This window comes from Artemia franciscana, chromosome 7 (assembly GCF_032884065.1).
Source record: "Artemia franciscana chromosome 7, ASM3288406v1, whole genome shotgun sequence".
Classification (NCBI taxonomy): Eukaryota; Metazoa; Arthropoda; class Branchiopoda; order Anostraca; family Artemiidae; genus Artemia; species Artemia franciscana.
The window spans coordinates 63,283,438-63,297,212 of NC_088869.1; the positions used below are offsets into that span (position 1 = coordinate 63,283,438).

The 13,775-nt window shown below is 35.4% G+C and overlaps 1 protein-coding gene across 5 annotated transcripts in view; it reads left to right on the plus strand.

Annotated features, from left to right (window-relative positions):
- The window catches only part of LOC136029581 (uncharacterized), a 79,477-nt gene that overhangs the window by 42,810 nt on the left and 22,892 nt on the right, over positions 1 to 13,775 (plus strand). The window lies entirely within an intron of this gene.

The window sequence follows — 13,775 nt, forward strand, 5'->3', positions numbered from 1 at the left end:
AAGTAAACACGCATCCGTGATCTGCCTTCTGGCAAAAAATACAAAATTCCACATTTTTGTAGATAGGAGCTTGAAACTTCTACAGTAGGGTTCTCTGATACGCTGAATCTGATGGTGTGATTCTATGACTTCCAGGGGGCGTTTCCCCCTATTTTTTAAAATAACGCAAATTTTCTCAGGCTAGTAACTTTTGATGGGTAAGACTAAACTTGATGAAACTTATATATTTAAAATCAGCATTAAAATGCGATTCTTTTGATGTAGGTATTGGTATCAAAATTCCATTTTTTAGATTTTTAGTTACTATTGAGCCGGGTCGCTCCTTACTACAGTTTGTTACCACGAATTGTTTGAAAAGTATCGAACACTCATCAGTTATTCATGACCTGGCTAATCCCTCTGATCTTGTCTCATCTCTGAACAATTATATTTCTACTAATTATTGCAGGGCCCTCGTTAACCCTATCCCAGATATCACACGCTGTTTTGAAAGTAGTGAAGTGAATAATCTTACGAATAAGATAGTTGTTTTGTCTCACATTCATTGATGTGCAAATATGATTTTGTTGGGTGGTCATTGTTTTGGTTGCACTAAGGGTCATGTTAAGGTTCCCCTTTCCTATTATCCACCCCTAGGGAGAAAATTGCACCAGTCTGTTAAAGATAAAAATTGTGAGAGTCACTCCTCCCTCTTTAGCCCCCCTTTTCTAGTGCATTAAACCCAGGCAAAAATGCCCTAAACAAAGTTCGTCGAGCACTGTTCAACCCCTAGGAAACCTTTTAATCTGCTCCCGTTCTGAACGCATGAAAAAGAAATATCCTCCTCGTTCCGATACTATACTCAGCCTCTCAGAAACGTCAGTTCCCATTCCTCCTTCTCCTATTTTGCCAAACAATATCCCTGCGCTATGTTCCTCATACAAAAGCCTTATCCCCTCCCAAATTACAGACCGTGGCCCTACACCCTCCCCTACTCTCCCATAAACCAACGGCTCCTCGACGGACATGAATCACCATTCCCACCATGAAAATCGCCAAGTAACAGGCGTTTTCACAGATTGTCTACATTCCGCTGTATATCCCTGCCAAATTAATTATATTCCAATAAATTGTCTTTTCTCCTCCTTTTTGCTCAGACCCGATTACATCCCACTTTTTGATCCTGCTTCCAAAACGAACCCAGTCTTCATTCAGAAAAGATGGCTCTCCTCGCCAAGATCCACGCCCCTTCCACTCTTTTCTAGCTCCCACAATTAACAAAAACTAGACCTACGTTGCCCGGGCAACTTGAAGTGTTGCGGCAACATTTGTCCAGCTTCGCCGACTAAAGAGTTGCGAGAGCAATACTTTGGTTTTGTTTCTTCGCTAGCGACCAGTAATCACATTATCAAAAGCTATTCCTCAGCGTTGAAAAAACAACAACAAAATAGTATCGAAAGAAGGGATTAAATTGACTTTGCAGCCACTTGAACTTTATCCTTTTCAATCTTAGACCTCGTGCCGGATGGCAACTCGGAACAATAATCTAGTTGGTATTATAAAGCTATCCCTAATTTTTCAGGATCGAAATACCATAGATGACATTTTATTATTTATTACGAAACTCATGGTTTTACTTTCTCGTTTGTGCTTGTTTTTTCACTATTGGTTAAATGATGAAGTTGTCAGCCTATCGAAGTTTTTAATCTTGTATGTCAAACAAGAACGCAATAAGTTATCATATGACCAAAGGCGATTCCTCCACGTTGAAAAAACAACAACTATGAAATAAGGGTTTAAAATTTTGGGGATAGAATTTTTTGTTGACTCAGAATTTTTTGAACTTGAATTTTAAAAGAAGCGAGTTCGAAATGTTTTCTACTTATTTTGGTGCGAAATTCGATGAAAATACGTTTCTTTGAATCAAATGTGCTCTTCAGAATGTTTTGTGCTCTGTTTTGCACAAAGCTCTGTGAACATACGTTTCTTTGAATCAAATTCGTGGTTCAAAATATTATTTACTCCGTTTTGCAGACAACATATGCTAGATATGGTATTCTGGAGTCTAAAATAGTTGAATTAGGTTTTTGCCAATGTTTCAGAGAGATGAATTGGATTTTTTAGAGTTAGATACATGAAGTGGGAATTTATCAAGATACAGTCAGACACAGACACTATTACCCTGACACAAGTGGTATACTAGAGTCTGAAATAGGTGAATTAGGTTTTTACTAAAGTCTGAGAGAGACGAATTGGATTCTTTTTAAAATTACAGACATATGAAGTGGGAATTTGTCAAGATTAAGTCTGACACAGACACTAAGACCAACTCACAAGTGGTATAATAGAGTGTGAGATAGGTGAATTAGGTTTGTTAGATGGTAGTAGTGTCTGTATCTGAGTGAATCTTGGTAAATTCCTACCTCATATGTCTCTATAAAGAATTTAAGGGAATGTACCAGCAATATCTCAGAAACAGCTTAGATTATTAAGTTGGAACTTTTAAGGTATGTTGAGGTGGAATTAACCAAAACATGCTATGTGCATACTGCTACTACTAAAATTACAACAACTAGTAAGACTACTGGCGTTAAGATAAAATTTCCAGGCTATGTTGAGGGGGATTTTGTAGGGTAGATCAGGATTATCCCTTTCAGCTGCTCTCGGGAAGCTGTGCTCAGGCACGTATTTGACCGATTGGTGACTTCCAAGGCTCCAACTACTTGGTTTGTCCTGAAGTTTCTTTGGTCCATTGTTCTTATTTTTCCTTCTTTAAAAACGTCGTACATTTTTATTTTTTCTCACTGTCCTAGGTCACCCCAAATAGTGGAGAGACTTTGAACAATCCTAGGGGTGAATTTGGATACATTAAATATAGCTCTCATTTGTTCAAATATGGACCAGATGGACATCGAATTCAATATTAAAGTAAAAAGATGCAGTCAGCCAAGCTAATAAATCATTACAATCACTAAACTAGAAGTTTGAGACTGAGTTTTAACGACTATTGTTAGAAAAAAATTACATTCTAATGGGTGGCCAGTTTTTGATCTCTTTCACATAATTCATAATTTTTATTAAACTCATCCGGTGCTACCAGCACCTTTTTGAAGAGGCAGTCTTGGAGTCTTGAGTTGTATTTAGTTGTCTAACTGTTTTCTTATAATTTATAATCACGCTTGCTCATCCTTTTCTTTGCTATATGTCTGTGTGTTTGCTTTTCTTGTGTTTCAATCAATATTCTAGTTCTATCTCTCAAATTGTTTCCATACCTGTTTGTAGTGTTCCATATGCCCTTGGGAATGGTTTAAGCAATTCTGGAAAAACCAAACTTGACTTTTAGCAGTGAAAATATTGGTATCAAGATCTAGTGATTCTGAAGTAGTTTCATCAGCTAATCCCCCATATAAGAGTGTTCTACCAGTAATTAAAAAAGGAAAGAAAGACGCTTTCCTGAAAATGTCACGAATCAGAGGATATATAGCGGTAGTCATGACTAATAAAATTTTATTTCAAGGGGAAATATTTTTCAAACATTGATCACAAGAGAGCTCTACCATCTTGTAAATATATATGTGTTTACCTAGATTCAGATAAAGACAATATTTAATTGTTTTTAAGTTCCAACTAAATAGGTTCGAAGCGTCCACCATTCAAAGTTTGCGTCTTGAGTGACCAATAGGGTCGAAAGGTAAGCATTTTGATGCCAATCGTCTTACATAGGTTGACCAAACTACGTCTAAGTGGCTGTCGCGGTGGTCTAGAAGAAAAACGGCTCGATTTCTATCATCCGTCTTTTTACGAAGTCTTCCACTGTTTGTAAAAGTAGGCCACTGTTCATCCTTCTACTTGATTGGGCTGGTCTTAATGTGCTTGGAAGAGCGCTATGTATCGTATGTTTCTCAAAGTGCACCCTAGGGATCTGAAAATATTTCATTGCCAGTTTTTCTAACTCATGACTGAACACTTGCCTTCAAATGTCTTTTTTGTCAAATTAAAGTGCTAACCATCACTTTAAGAGCCAATACTAGGAGGTGAAAAAGGGGAGTTTTCGTCTGCAATAGCTCTCTTTTGGTTGGTCTTTGAAAAAAGTATTTTAAGGTTGTCCTCTTAATATCAAATTCTTCCACAGCTTTTTGCATAGTGATTTGTCAAAGATTATGGATTTGGCTACCTTTTTAATATATTATTTAGTGGAGCAGCTTGGCATCTTACGTCTGTAACGTCTTAGCACAGCTTTGAATTTTTATTAAGGATTTCTCTTGACGGAATACAATTTTAAAAATATTCAAATAGACCCAGTACGGTGATATGCTTGACTTTCTTGGAAACAGAACTTTCCAGATGATAAAATGTATGATTTGTTAATGATCAATCTCTGAATTCACCACCACCACCGCCGAAACAGGAAGAAGATTTATCTAAGGCTTTATCAAATGTTGTATATCTAATTCCACAATCCTGTTGTAAGCAAAGTAAAAGACTATTGACTTATCTCGCTGAAGATGAACATGTGCAAATTGATGACACAAACAGTGAAGTTACTCCGCGGCAAGAGTTAAAATTTAATTGATTTGGTATCAGATTTGACTGCAAATTATAAAATGCTTGAATCATTCTATAGTTATTTGTATAAATTTTTTTAGTCTTCAAACTTTCCAAAAAGTCTGATTGGGAATGAACATATTGTAAACTAAATTGAGGCAATATGGTCAAATATCAAAAATTGTTCTTAAATCGTTTTCGGAAAATACTAGCACGCTAATTGACGATGATGATTTAAAAGGTATCAAACAAATACTTCTTAATATCAGTGCATCACCTATTAGTATGCAAAATGCAAGAGGACACTTCAAATCGCTTTTTGGTTCATAATGGATCAAGTTTTGAAACGTTCTTATGATAATATTGACGAAATGAAAAGTTTAACCTCCCTCACAACACTAACAAGAGTTCCTGGAGTTGAAAGTAGGTTGGCGACAGAGTATATACATAATGAACCCAGTTACGCTCTTCATCGAAATCAAAGGATTTTTTGTAGTCATTATCGAAAAACTAAAGCACAGCTTCTCAAGAGCAGCTGAAAGGGATAATCCTGATCTCCCCTAAAAAATCCCCCTCAACATAGCCTGGAAATTTTATCTTAACGCCAGTAGTCTTACTAGTTGTTGTAATTGTAGTAGTAGCAGTATGCACACAGCATGTTTTGGTTAATTCCACCTCAACATACCTTAGAAGTTCCAACTTAATAACCTAAGCTGTTTCTGAGATATTGCTGGTACATTCCCTTAAATTCTTTATAGACATATGAGGTGGGAATTTATCAAGATTCACTCAGATACAGACACTACTACCATCTAACAAACCTAATTCACCTATTTCACACTCTAGTATACCACTTGTGAGTTGGTTTTAGTGTCTGTGTCTACTTAATCTTGACAAATTCCCACTTCATATGTATGTAACTTTAAAAAGAATCCGATTCCTCTCTCTCAGACTTTGGTAAAAACCTAATTCACCTATTTCAGACTCTAGTATACCACTTGTGTCAGGGTAATAGTGTCTGTATCTGACTGAATCTTGATAAATTTCCACTTCATGTATCTAACTCTAAAAAATCCAATTCATCTCTCTGAAACATTGGCAAAAACCTAATTCAACTATTTAAGACTCTAGAATACCATATCTAGCATATGTTGTCTGCAAAACGGAGTAAATAACATTTTGAACCACAAATTTGATTCAAAGAAACGTATGTTCACAGAGCTTTGTGCAAAACAGAGCAAAAAACATTCTGAAGAGCACATTTGATTCAAAGAAACGTATCTTCATCGAATTTTGCACCAAAATAAGTAGACAACATTTTGAACTAGCTTCTTTGAAAATTTAAGTTCAAAAAATTCTGAGTCAACAAAAATTCTATCCCCAAAATTTTAAACCCAAAATATTCTGAGTCCCAAAAATTCAAACAACAAAAACATTTAGGGATGGGATAACAATATTGGAACAAAAAGTTGGGGAGGGGGGTATTGGTGGCCCCTTGGAGGTGGCGTATTGATGATCAGAAGTTGAAACTTTGAAAGGGGCTTATTCTGTTGAAAACTCTATGTTCTGTTGCCCTTTATAATAGTCAAAAATGATTGGAGAACAACCAGTTCCTCCCCACAACATCCATCGTTTCTCCAAATACATTCAATCAAAATTTGAGATAGCTATTTTGTTCAGCGTAGTTGAAGGTTCCAGTAAGTATGTCACTGAAGACAAGGGTTGCAAGTTGTAACATGGGGGCATAAAAGGTTTTTATGGATTGGGTGGTTCTGTAAACTTCGGAGGGGGCTCACTAGATGGGAAATTGAAAGTCTTAGTGTCCTTTTAGTAGTCAAAAATGATTGGAGGGTAAACACCCCCCTCGCCAAATATTTTTCTAAATTATATCCAATCAAAATTTGAAAGAAAAACATTTTGTTAAGAATATTTGAAAGGTCTGATAGTTAAATCTTTGGGAATGAATCTCCACCCCCCTGATTGCCCTCAGGGCAAAGGTTGTAAGGTGTTTTATGTGCCCGTTGTTCTATGAGGTTATTATGGAAAAGGTAATCGTACAAAGTTCGGGTGTGGCTAATTTAAATGGAAGTCGTAAGTCCTAGTGTCATTTTTATGAGTCAAATTGATAGGACGGCAGTTAGATCCATCTAACGTCTTCATTTCCCTAAGTAAAGAAACGAAATAAAAAAATTTGGCATTCAAGTTTTCAAAAGGGCATATCAGCAATATCATAAGGTAGAGTCGCTCTATTGTAGGTAGAAATATCATTGAATCTTTTAAAGGAGCCAATTCAAATCAAGATTAAAATGTCTCCTGCCCCTTTAGTGTAGAAAGAGATTTGAGGGAAAAGCAGTCCTCCTCCCAAGTACATTCATTTTCCGAACACATAAAATAAAAATGTAGAGACGCCCATTTTCTCTCCTCTCCTCACAATTTCTCCCCAGAAACTCTCCCCTCCTCACAATTATGCAATTGGCCCATTATGCTTTAAAATTAAATTTTGCTTTAAAACTAAATCAAAAGGCACTGTGTATATGGTTGTCAATGAAAAACCTTAGCAATATATCAGGAACGACTGGGGGCATTAATTTGAAGCTTTTGGGGCTAGTACTATTACTACTTCTGCTCTTACAATTTAGATAAAGCCAAAGAGTAAAAGTGTATACAGGTTTTCAAAGACGAAAGAATGACATTAGTTTTAGAATGACATTTTCGGGAACGACATTAAGTTCTACTTTCCAGGTCAACTTTTTAAAGTATAAAATGAAATTAAACCATACTATTTTTGTCAGGATTATAAAGTGCTGAAAAAGCTTTTCAAATATACAAATAGTATGCAAAGCCTAAAATTCCTGTAAAAAACGGAAAGATATAAAATATTATTTTATTCCATGGGAAGTACTACTTCAATAAAAAACATTGATCTAAAAAACTTTTTCCAAGAAATAGTTTTTTGAAAGAAAAGTAAAGAGCTCCACTATCCCAAAAATGAGCATAAACAGTGTCAAAATAAACTTTCAACCAAATCACCATCAATAAATAAATGAAACCTAAAACAAAAAGAAATTACAATAAACAATCTATTCAAACTAAAAAAAAAACAACAGTGAGTAGGGCTTGTAACCCCCATGCCTTCTCAAGACCTGAACATAATTCGTATTTTTCTTAAATCAAAATATATCTAAAATGCTTTTCCTTTTCTTACTTTAATAAACAAATAATTGTTAAAACTTTAAGGAATAAATATCAGTATATGCATATTGAACTGACGATCCACGGTCGTTTTTTTCTTAGTAAATTACAAAATATATTCAGAATTTGAGAATGAATGGGGGTTGTCAGCCCTACTCATGTTAGTTTTTGCTTGTTTTGAGTTTGACTCGATCGTTTATTATAATTTCTATTCGTTTTGAGTCTCATATTTTTTATTGATGGTGATTTGTGGTGGTTTTACGCTTGAAAAGTTATCTGACTTTATTTCTTCTCATTTTTAGCGTAATGGAGTTTTTTACTTTTCTTTGAAAAATATGCATTGTGGAAAAACTTTTTAATTAATTTTGAGCAAAATGGCGATCTCAAAAATTCTATTTGATGCTTTTGGGTAGAGGAGAATGTGAGAAGGCAAATTGCCCTCCTCCTACTTTTGACTCTCAAAAAGGGCGCTTGAAATTCCAACTTCCAATTGAGTAAGCCAGTGCTGACACATTGCTGATAAACAACTTTGACAATCTGTAATCATTTAGTATGTTTCGATTTAGTTCAATTTTCACCCAATATTTCAACAAATTTTTACCTCAATAATTCAGCTTTAGCAGCAGTTACGACAGAAGCAGTAATTGTAGGGGTAGTAGTAATAGTAGTAGCATGCAAATAGTGCCTTTTTAGTCAATTGATAATCCCCCTCATCGTTCTTTGAAAGTTCCAAGATAAAACCCTCAGTCATTCCTGAGTTATAACCTTTTGACAACCTGTATGCATATACTGTTTCTTTTTATCTAGTTCAAATCTCCCCTCAACAGTCTCTGAATGCTTTATCTGAGTGCTCTTAGTCTTTTCGAACACATCTTTTTCAATAGAAAATACTACATAAAAACAATGGACAATTTGGTGAAATTACAGCCCTTGCCCTGAGGGCTGTGTGGGGTTGACATCCTTAGAGACATAGATAATAGATTGACAAACTATGCTAAACAAAATAGTTAACTAAAAATTTGGTTGGATACTTTTGGGGAATTAATGGGAATGGGAGAAGGGCTGGGTGTCCACAAATTACTTTAGACCCTTTAAAAGAACAGTTTGAGTTTTCATTTTCAAATCCAACAAGCTAATTCTGAAATTTCTATGAAACATCTTTCTATGCTAAGAGTTTTGGTGAAACAAAAATAATAAATTGTGCACTTATTTATAATTTTAGAAGAATAAACTGCATCAAAATAGTAAGAAAAAAAGATACTGTTAAATCGGGAAGCACCCAAGAATGACGTTTCTTGGATGAGAAGTGCGTAGGGAGGCTGCCCATGCATGGAAAACATATAAATTCTTCATATAAATATTGTGGAATTTACATCCAAACCTCCCGTAATTCTTAGGTCATATCAAACAGTTCGTGGTAACGAACTGTAGTAAGGAGCGACCCGGCTCAATAGTAATCAAAACTCTAAAAAATGGAATCTTGATACCAAAAGCTACATCAAAAGAATTGCATTTTAATGCTGATTTTAAATATATAAGTTTCATCAAGTTTAGTCTTACCCATCAAAAGATACGAGCCTGAGAAAATTTGGTTATTTTAGAAAATAGGGGGAAACACCCCCTAAAAGTCATAGAATCACACCATCAGATTCAGCACATCAGAGAAGCCTACTGAAGAAGTTTCAAGCTCCTATCTACAAAAATGTGGGATTTTGTATTTTTTGCCAGAAGGCAGATTACGGATGCGTGTTTATTTGTTTGTTTTTTTTTCTTTTTCCCAGGGGTGATCGTATCGACCCAGTTGTCCTAGAATGTTGCGAGAGGGCTCAATTTAACGGAAATTAAAAGTTTTAGTGCCCTTTCTAAGTGACCAAAAAAATTGGAGGGCACCAAGGCCCCCTCCTACGCTAATTATTTTCCCAAAGTCAACGGATCAAAATTCTGAGATAGCCATTTTATTCAACGTAGTCGAAAAACCTTATAACTATGTCTTTGGGGACGACTTACTCCCCCACAGTCCCCGTGGGAGGGGTTACAAGTTACAAACTTTGACCAGTGCTTGCATATAGTAGTGGCTATTGGGAAGTGTGCAGGCGTTTTCAGTAGGATTTTTTGGTTGGAGGGAGGGGTTGAGAATAGGGGGATAGGCTGGGGGAACTTTCCATCTAGGAATCTGTCATGGTGGAAGAAAATTTCCATGAAGGGAGCGCTGGATTTACTGGCATTATTGAAAAAAAAACAATGAAAAAATAAATGTGAAAAAGTTTTTTCAGCTGGAAGTAAAGAGCAGCATTAAAACTTAAAACGAACAGAAATTATTACCCATATAAGGGGCTCACCTCCTACTAATACCCCGCTCTTTACGCTAAAGTATTTTTAGTAATTTCAACTATTTATTCTACGGCTTTTGTGATTCAGGGGTCATTCTTAATGAATTGGGACAAAATTTCAGCTTGAGTGTAAAGAGCGAGGTACTGACGAGGGGGCGAACCCCCTCATATATGTAATAAAAACATGAGAATACAAAACTTCTTTACGTAAGCTAATTTATAAGTTACGTATATCTTTTACTAAAAAAAAGATTCGAAAAAATTAAAAGTTCTAGTTGCCTTTATCTTAATTAACCAAAAAATCGGAGGGCAACTAGGCTCCATCCCCCACTCTTTTTTCTCAAAATCATTCGATCAAAATTAAGAGAAAGCCATTTTGCAAAAAAAAAAAAAAAATATAAAAAAATATGCAAATTTCGTTTTAATTATTCCTCTGCGGAGAGCCAAAATCAAAACATGCATTAATTGAAAAACGTTCAGAAATTAAATAAAAAAACAAGTTTTTTAACTGAAAGTAAGGAGCAAAATTAAAACTTAAAACGAACAGAAATTACTTCGTATATGAAAGGGGCTGCTTCCTCACCAACGCCCCGCTCTTTACGCTAAAGTTTTTTACTGTTTTAAAAAGAAGAGTTGAGAGAAAGAGTCAAACTTTAGCGTAAAGAGCGGGGCGTTGGTGAGGAAGCAGCCACTTTCATATACGAAGTAATTTCTGTTCGTTTTAAGTTTTAATTTTGCTCCTTACTTTCAGTTAAAAAAAACTTGTTGTTTTTTTATTTAATGTCTACTAAAGATGCAATGCAGGTGCAGTGATGGTGGTAGATCCCTAATTACTTCGACAATATTTTGAGCTTGATAAAGAAGATTATATTCATATGCGTGCCTGCAGAAAGGTGTAAAGAGCAGGGTATCCTCCAACAACAAGACTTAAAAAAAACCCGGCGCTCCTGGAAAATTATAACTTGGAGGTTTTGTTTTTGTATTTCAGACTTCCTCATAGATTTTCTTAAGGTTACAAGTTTTTAAGAGTAGTTGCAACGAACGAAAATAGAGATAGGATCACTCAAATAAAATCTGTTTAACTCCAACGGCCTTTTTAGGCAGAAAAAAATTTACACCTGCACAAACTATTGTTTTATGCCAGTTCCTGCTTCAGAGCGAAATTACCTCCAAAATTCTTGGAAAAACAAAATCCATAGAACTTTTGAAGTACAGTCATGCGCGACCATGGTTTCTTATGGAATTTTTAGAGTAATTCTAATCTTGTTTTTTTTCTGAATAAACTAAAAATAGGAACTAAATTAAATAAAAACAAACATCAGTTTTAAGACGAGAAATTAAAGAGCAACATCCAAAGTTTAAACGAATAGGAGTACTGTAAAGGCGTGGGGATGTGGTCACCCTTTCAGCTTCCTGCTCTATGCACTAAAGTTTACCACATATTTTACTGAAAACTTATTGGAATTTATTGCACATATCAATTCTGAAAATTACTACTGTATTACTGCCCATTATTTTGGAAATATTTGAACCAAAAAGGTATCATTTCTGAAAAGCTCATGTTTCAAAATGGTTTATACCAGATCACAAATTAATTCATTAATAAGAGCGAAGGTTTGAGAAGCTGTAAGAAACTAACCGTAATTCTTCTAGTTTTAAGTTTTATTGTGTCTATTTCATTTGCGTAAGAAGAAAAAAACAATAATGTGCTTCAGAGAGATGAACATTCTCAATAGGAAACACATTGTTGATATAAATTTACCTAATATGTAATCCAAATAGCTTAGGAGTAGCTAAATGAAGGAGCCAATGTTTGACCTCCTAGAAAATTATCTCTCCAAAGTCTTGCATTAGGCCTATCGCTGAATTTGGACACATGCTTCATGCAGAAGCTCCTAAAATCGTATAGGAAATATCGCAAGGATCCAAAAGACCGATTGAAGAGGGAGTTGTAGCAATGATTTGACACAACTAAAACGTCTTAGGAGAAGATTTTAAAGGGAGTCAATGGAGGTTCTCTACAAGTAGATGCCCTAACGTCTCTGACGATTATCTTAACTAGTACATCTTCTTGCCGAGGCAATACGCTAAAGACTCAAAAGCACACTATGCACAGACCACCTAAAAGCAGTGACGACTACCGAAAAATTTTTGAAGAACATCTTTCTGAAAACCTACATTTCCAATCGAAACGATCTCCAAGGTTACGTTATACCTGAGAATCTATCCATCGATTACCTCAGACAAAGACTCAAAAGCAAAACCACCTTGGATAAAAAGAGGTTGACTAAAAGCATATAAAGTCTACATTTCAATTCGACAAAGTGGGAAATAGTCCTTTTTAACTGGAAGAGCGACTAATAAATTCAGTCAAACCTGGGAATTCTTTGGTTCAACCTGCCAATTACCCAGTCTATCCTGGTCTCCCTATAGGCTCATCCATACACCACACTCGGTACATCCTTATTGAACATACAACCCGCCGCATTTCCGCATCTTATGCGACAATAATTTCCTGCAAGTTCAGATTTAACCGGCATTCGCTAGCTAGTCTTTTCAATGCAATAGCTCTCCCTCACAGTCTGTATATTTTACCCTTTTGGAAACTGTTAACTATTACTGACAAAACATGTTTTGCAAAATATTTACTCCGCCTTCAACTCTGGCAAAGCATCTAAAAAATTGCCCGTCAGTTTAAAATTGCTGACCCGAATATTGCAGTAGCTAGAGTAATAGCTAAACTCCATAAAAAAGTGAATATGACTGCCCAGGAATGGTATTCTGTACTACATCAGTAGTCTGAGCCTCTTTTTTATGTTGTTGCTGTTTGTTTGTTTTCCTTTTTTCTATCTCTTTTGCTCCTTCTTGTTCAAAACTGTATTTTTGTATGTCTGTGTAATGACCTTATATCGTGCAGTAATTTTTAAAATTGTTACTAATTTATGGTTTATTTTCGCGCTTATAGTTCCTGTTTGCCGAAGTTGAACCATCCCTGGGCATCAGTATTGGTCCAGTAGTTAAGATCCTTTTGTTGTGTTTTTTTTTAACTGTTTGTTTTCGCACTCATTGTGTATTTCTTCTTTTTTTTTCTTTCGTTTATTGCTCCGTCTTCTTTTTTCTTTGTAAGACGGGTTTTCCAATAAATAATAATAATAATAATAATAAAAATAATAATAATAAGGCCTTAAGTTCTTAGTGGCCTTAGCTATAAGGGAGGTTTGGACTTTTTTTTTATTATGGATAATTGATCACTGAAGGAGAACAGTGCCCCCCTTCGATGCCCTTTGACAGTACTTCTTTCTTCTGAAAAACAATCTTCAAATATGATTTAAAACAAAGTTCTATAATTCAAGTAGAATTATTTCCCCTGACCTAGATGATCTATTGCAATTCCGTCTCCCTCAGAAAGAAAATCTATAATAATTCTCATTTTTTAATTGGACGAATTTGTTCTGGTAGAAAATGTAAGACCAGTGCTTGGGCTTTGGAAGACGTTCAGTGAGCCTAGTAAATAAATCAACAAACACAACGAGAAATAAACTCGGCTGCGTCTGCTTGATTCCAGGAATTTGAGTCCCTCCTCAATGATTCTTGACTTAAGAATTTTCTTGCAAACAAAATCAAGTTTTGTTGTTATGCGGGCTTTGTAAAACACTTGCTTTCACTAGAAAATAGGTTTGAATTCAGAACCAGCAATTGTTTACATTGTGGAATAGTGTTCAATTAAAC